The sequence below is a fragment of the Erigeron canadensis genome, chromosome 5 (assembly GCF_010389155.1).
Source record: "Erigeron canadensis isolate Cc75 chromosome 5, C_canadensis_v1, whole genome shotgun sequence".
Classification (NCBI taxonomy): Eukaryota; Viridiplantae; Streptophyta; class Magnoliopsida; order Asterales; family Asteraceae; genus Erigeron; species Erigeron canadensis.
The window spans coordinates 9,120,248-9,126,879 of NC_057765.1; the positions used below are offsets into that span (position 1 = coordinate 9,120,248).

The 6,632-nt window shown below is 33.1% G+C and overlaps 1 long non-coding RNA gene across 2 annotated transcripts; it reads left to right on the forward strand.

The window, feature by feature from the left end:
* The first annotated feature begins 352 nt into the window (after positions 1-352).
* LOC122598800 lies at positions 353-1,872 on the forward strand. Of its 2 annotated transcripts, XR_006323732.1 has the most exons (5): positions 353-396; positions 505-555; positions 742-861; positions 1,569-1,615; positions 1,796-1,872. It is a non-coding gene; the product is annotated as an uncharacterized LOC122598800 (long non-coding RNA). The 2 variants fall into 2 exon arrangements; XR_006323731.1 differs by lacking the exon at positions 353-396 and having other exon boundaries at positions 437-555.
* Positions 1,873-6,632: the final 4,760 nt, after the last annotated feature.

Genomic DNA, 6,632 nt, shown 5'->3' on the forward strand with positions numbered 1-6,632 from the left:
CAGGTTGTTTCATTATCCTCAAATTCAATTGTTTCCATTAGATATTGTTAATTATAACTTTGTAATCGTTTCATTTTACATTTAATCATCATTTTTGTTGTATGTATATACAAACCTGAAGTTGCATTGCCTAGATGGCCCTGAGCTCGATTAAAAAAGCTCAAGTTTATATCTGAAGTTGCATTGCCTAGATTCAAATGCATGTAAAAATGAATAAGAATAACAATTGTCGCTTAATGTTATACATATGTATATCAGAACGAAAGCCGAAAGCCTTTATATCATAATCTCGAACAACGATATATGTTTTGTAAATCAGATACATATTACCTCAGGCCGGAATAGCTTGAGCAAAGCAGAGCCGATCCGAGATCTTAAAAGCTTGAGATTGGCTCGGTATACATTTCAAGCTCGATTTTTAAACTTTGAACTCAACTTCAATAAATGCTCGACTCAATTGCAGTCAGCAGTCCTGATTTGAATGGTTGATTGATTGAGTTTCAGAGAGGAAGACTAGTTTTGTTGTGGTGAGATGTGGTGGTGCAAAGACGCATGGTATATATTTTTGTTTCTTTATATTTTTTTGGTATATAAATACTTTATTTTGTATGTCTTCAATTGTAACAGATTACAGTCAGAACTCATAGCCCTAATGGTAAGATTTGTTCGAAAGTTGAATTTCGGAAAGATAGAAATCGAATTATATTGTGTTTAATCAATGTGACTTCTTTATATGTATAGATGAGTGGCGATTCTGGAATATCTGCATTTCATGAGGAAGACAACATATTTTGTTGGAAAGGAACGATCTCGGGGAGCAGAATGTTTATGCACTTCAGATATGTTCTGAAAGATCAATAGGTTTGTTATATATGGCGTTCTTCACATTGCTTTGTTATGTAATGATGTTGTACAGTTTAGTTGATGTCAAGAGCACTTTAGTGTCATGATAATGAATTGGTTATTCACCTTGTCTGTTTGAGATATATACAACTCTTTGATTAATTTAACTATCAGGCGACACTGAGAATGCCTTATCGTTTAACCACTCACTCATTTTCTTTAGTATATGTTTTGCAATAAGCCTGATAACTTCAAAGAAGTTCATGACGAAGGCACGAAGCTGATAAAATATCGAGTAATGACTTTGTTTGCAAGTAGCACATGGCCGTAGAGAAAATCACATGAATACATGCTATCTTTGAGCCAATATACAAAGTAGGAAAGTTCATCACAGAAAACCGCAACATACAATGCTTACTTATTGTAGATAATGACGTATAGCTATGATTAATTACTCTTCTTAGCTCATCTATACCGGTTCCTCGATCACATGGGCTTGTATATCGATAACATTAAGATAGTATCAACGACTGTCACAAATCTTGCATTTTTTGCTCCAGATGTAGAGAAGATTGATAATTTTTGTTTGTTTAGTGAGTTGCATTCTCTTGGAACATAGCCCAGTTATATGCCACTTTTGTGTTATGCAACTTTGGTTTGTATTATCTATTTTCCAGCACAATACATACAAGTATTCTCATACTGAAATATGTTTTCTTTGTCAGGTGCAAAAGATTCAGATATTGACTCCTAACATTGGAGTAGTATATAGGTGAGATTCTTAATTTCTAACTGAACATTGCATATAAGTTTCAGTAATAAATTTCTATTTGTTTTTGATGCACCAGTCCTCCTCTTAGCCTATTACACATAAAAGAAAATCGCATCTTCAGAATAATCTGCTATACAAAGTGTCTTGTGCTTCTTCACAGTTTATTTCTTCTCTTTACAGTGGGATGGGGCCTGATTCGCGAGTCTTGGTCAGAAAGAGTAGGAAGCAGGCAGAGCAGTACAATCTACTCTACAAAGTATGTCACCCTTCTTCTATTGCCTTTTGCTACTGTTTTTCTACAAGTTGTTAACTATTGTCACGTATTAGTATCTCTTAGTATTAAGAGTTGTTAACTGTATCGCTGTTTTCGGATTTAAGATGTTTATTCATGGTAAATTTCGTTGTCGTTTTTTTCACACGTTTTAATAAATGTATTAGGGTGAACTCTGAAGCTGCATATCATTGCTTGTTAGTTAGTTAATGACAGTTCTTATTAAGGCCTGTTGTTTAGGACTTTATGGTGGACAATGTGACCACATCAAAATAGAAAGTCGCCTTACTGAAAACGACACCGAATCACTTTTTACCCAGTGTGCTCACACAGATCACTTTGATATCTAAAAAGACACTGGTAGTGGTGTGGTTTGACCCCTGAAAATTTGGTGCAATGCGGTGCCTAACCGTGGTGTGCTAGACTGCGGTGTGGTTTCTTTCTCACACCATCCAACCTTAATGTTAGTTACGCATGGAATGGTGCAGCCACTTATTTAATTATGCTTATTTTAATCAAGATTGCTTTTTTCAACAGTTGAATGAATTCGATGGTGAATTTGCCTTTTTAAAAAAAATAGAAATGGGTGTCGTGTTGTAGCCGGTAATAATATCAGAGAATTGGGATGTCATTCTTGACATTTGTGGGAATTCATTATGCCCATGGTTTTGGCTGTTGGCCTAGGATATGGTGGAACTTTTGATATAATGTACGCATTATTAGCTACATGAGTGAAGGGGACTTGACCTGTAAGTGTCGAATTAGAGTTATGAGAACATGTATTTTAGTCACTTTTACTATAACAAAATGATCAAAGGTCAGACTTTCAGAGTAATTCAATTTCTTAAGTCTTACAAATACTTTGCAGCATATGTTGCAATTGACTTTCTACATAGTATCAACTGCAATATTATATTTCAAGCTTATAGATTGTTATGCATCCTGGACATATTGGTTTAGATGAATAAGGTTTAGATGCTTGTAACAATTTTCTGGTTACCAATACCATTTAGTCTAATTGTGATATTTCTCATTGTTGCAGAAAGTCGAATCACTGAAGAACGACTTGATAGCAAATCGGATAGGCATCGATCAAACTTCATTTACCGGTTTTGAATTCTATATAATTTAGTGGTTGTAAACTTATATGGTTATTAGAATTTTAAAATAACTTGTGGTTGTATGAAACGCATTGTTTTGATATATATGAAATGCACTCTTTTGCTATTTGTGTATTTTATTTGTATTATGAGATTAACTGTAATTTAATTGATGGATATTAGTAATTTTATAAAAAATATTTTTTTTTAAAAAAAGTTTTGAACCATGACACGCAAAAAAGGTGTCATAAAATAGTGTCATAAAAGTGTGTCGTAAAAGCGTGTCATAAAAACGTGTCATAAATTCATGACGCGCGAAATGCGTGTCATAAAGCTTTATGACGGGTCGATTTATGACACCAAAAAGCGTGTCATCTGACCTCTTTTATGACACGCAATCGGTGTCATTAAAGATATTTTTCTAGTAGTGTGGCTATCACACTTTATGACCTATCACCCCACCATCTCATCGCCGCAACGCACAGATACTTACTCTCGGTTAAAAACACATACTTTTCCCTATAAGTTGTTTTAAAAGGCCAATAAAAATTATGTTGTCACATAAGGGATGGAGAAAAGTAACTTGTATTTTAAAGCAATAAGCCCATTCATGACATACTCTAATATCATGATGCGCCTATATAGTTTTTAATATCAAGGCTATACATCATTGTGTGAACAATAACACTTGGTCATCATAATTTGATCTTTCCACTTCTTAACAAGTTAGACCATATTGAAAGTATGGTTTACTCAAGTAGATACAAACAAGTTCAAAGATAAATCAAAAGTCCAAACACTAACAAGCAACAACAAGGATACCTCCTCATCCATTTCTCTTGACGCCTCCTTTTTCTTAATAGATTCCTAAATGGACACTTGATGTTTATTAAGTGCTGATATCCCCTGGTGCATTTGTTTTATTTTAGCGTCGAGTTTCTGCATAAAAGGCATCTCCTGTTCTCTTGATTCATTATACTCTGACTAAAGTCAATTGCAATGGTAATAGAATTAGATGCTTCACTTATTTCTAAGCCGACTAATATGTAGCAAGTGTATTATCTTTAGACTTAACTCTGTTATTCTACTTTCGAATGCTTTCCGTTGGTCATCAAGAACGGATAATTCATCCACAAATGGCTTTAATTCACTAATTCTTGTGCCTTTAAAACATATTTAAAGAAAAATAAAAAGTGATCCATACAGCATAGCTGCATAGATCAAAACATTTCACAAGGTTCCTAAGCAGAAATGCTTTGAAAACCGAAAAGGCCATTAAACCGGGCTCAACAAATTTTACTGTTCGGACCGATTGGATCGGTCGGATCGAAGTTGAACCGGGTTTTAGCAAAGGAAAATGATAAACAAAGTAACCTAATAATACTCCTAATACATTGAGAAGATGGCATATGGTATCCACTAATTCTCTTTCCTAATCTTATCCTCTGATTTTTTCACATGTAATAATTTCATAGTTAGGAGGATTATTATGCTATTTGGTTAAAGGGAATAATCATTTCCCCTACAATATACATTTATCAAAGTAAGAGTTTTGATCATTTGAAAACTAAATTTTTCGTGAAAACTAGAAAACTATCAAAACACATTGTGTTCTGAATTTAACACAATGTGTTTTTAATATGTTTTTCGAAAACACATTGTGTTAAATTCATATCACAGTGTGTTTGAACAATTTTCTGATTTACAACGTTATCAAAAACACACTGTAATTAAAAACTTAACACAACGTATTTTAGATTACACAATAAAAGCACGTTGTGTTTTATAAAAACACAATTAAAACACATTGTGTTAAATTCAGATCACAGTGTGTTTTGGCAATTTTTTAATTTTCACAAAAAATTTAATTTTTAAATGAACATTTCACATCAAGATAATACTATAGGAATTCTATGTAAACACAATATATGTTCAATATAATAAGTTTCAGTATCAATAATTAAAAAACAAAAAAACAAAAATTTAACACAAAAAGAATAATTTAAACATATTCTAAAACAAATAAATCGAAATCTAATAACAAACCGATTATTTTTGTTTGGAATATTAGTTTAACAAACCTAGATCTATATCTATCTATAATTCAACTTTCAACTTTCAATTTCAACAATGTATACATGATAATGCATGATGTACCATACATCAATGCATATAACTTTCTCTCTCCTCTAATAATCATTATTCCGGCCTCTAATTCTTTCAAAATCTTTTATCTCAAAAACCGTACATCGATAAATTATAAAAATTATATGGGTGTTCTTAAAATTTCATGCTCTTTCATTAAAGATGTTATTCAATGTACTTTCGACGAATTTTTAAATCCGAGGGCGGAGCTCGTACAGCTAAGGCATTTGAATATGACACTCTATGACATATCACCTTCTATAACCTATCACACTCTATGACTTATCACCCTCACCATCTCACCGTCGCAACGCGCGAGCACTTACTCTCGTTTTATTTTAATTACAATATCTTTTTAAGTCCATTGTTTAATTGCAACAAGTCAACAATGAGTAAACAATATGGTGTTATTTTACACCACTCATCCATGAATTTTCCAACTTTCTGTATGCTTTTTCTCCCTATTCTCTTTTTTTTACACAAGCATCCATTAAATTTTTGTCTCAAATCACAAACATAAATAGCTAATTTAAAATTAGATGAGGATCCTCTAAAATTGCTTCTTAACCTTTGGATTGAAATCAAAGGTGAAGATTCATAGATCATTTTTAAATCTTGACCTTTGATTTTAAATCAAGAGTTAGGATCACCTATCTTACCAATAAAGTTATAAATAACTTTAGAGGATTATCATCCTTTAAAATTATAACATAGACACACATTCCATGTATTTATTTATTTATCAGTTTGAAGATATGGTAGAGCTGTGGTGGAGTTACTGCAACGGAGGTGGAGTTGTAGTAGAGGATGACCGGAGATTAGTGGCTAGAGGCGACAGTGGTACAACAACGGTGATGGATGACCGACGATTTGGTGGTGGCTAGCAGCTAGGGTTTAATGTTTTCATCTTTCTTTGTTGTCTGGAAAGTACAAATCCAAATAATGAAAAAAAATCCGTTTGAAATTGGGTTAAGAAGAAGGGATTTAAGTGTTGACCAAACATTAACCCTGTTCAAACGGTTCGAAGGATGGTCCCGTCCGATCTGATCAGCCCGGTTCGCACGGTTCTAAGCGGTTCAGTTTTCCTATTCCAACCTGTGTGATTAGAACCGGATTTCTAGAAAAAAACGGTCCAACCGTGGTCCGACCGACCGGTTTGGAAACACTGTAGTAAGCAGATACAGGTCAAGCAAGTTTGACTCAAAAAGATTGAATATTTTATATACTGATCATTTTTTGAAATCCAAACTTATTTCAAAAATCATATTTAGATGCCAAAAGCACAACTTTATCAATAACAGAAATCAATGTGTCCAATCTTACTTGAGATGTTTCCAAGTATAACTTTACTTTGGAATGTTGACCCTCAACTCTGTTTGTTGTTGAATTTTCAAAACTGAGATATTTGTCTGTCTTGATAGACACAAACTTGTCTTCATATTTGTTCAGCCATGTATCATGCAAATATTAAAACACCTAAAAAGTAAAAAAGAAAAGCAAT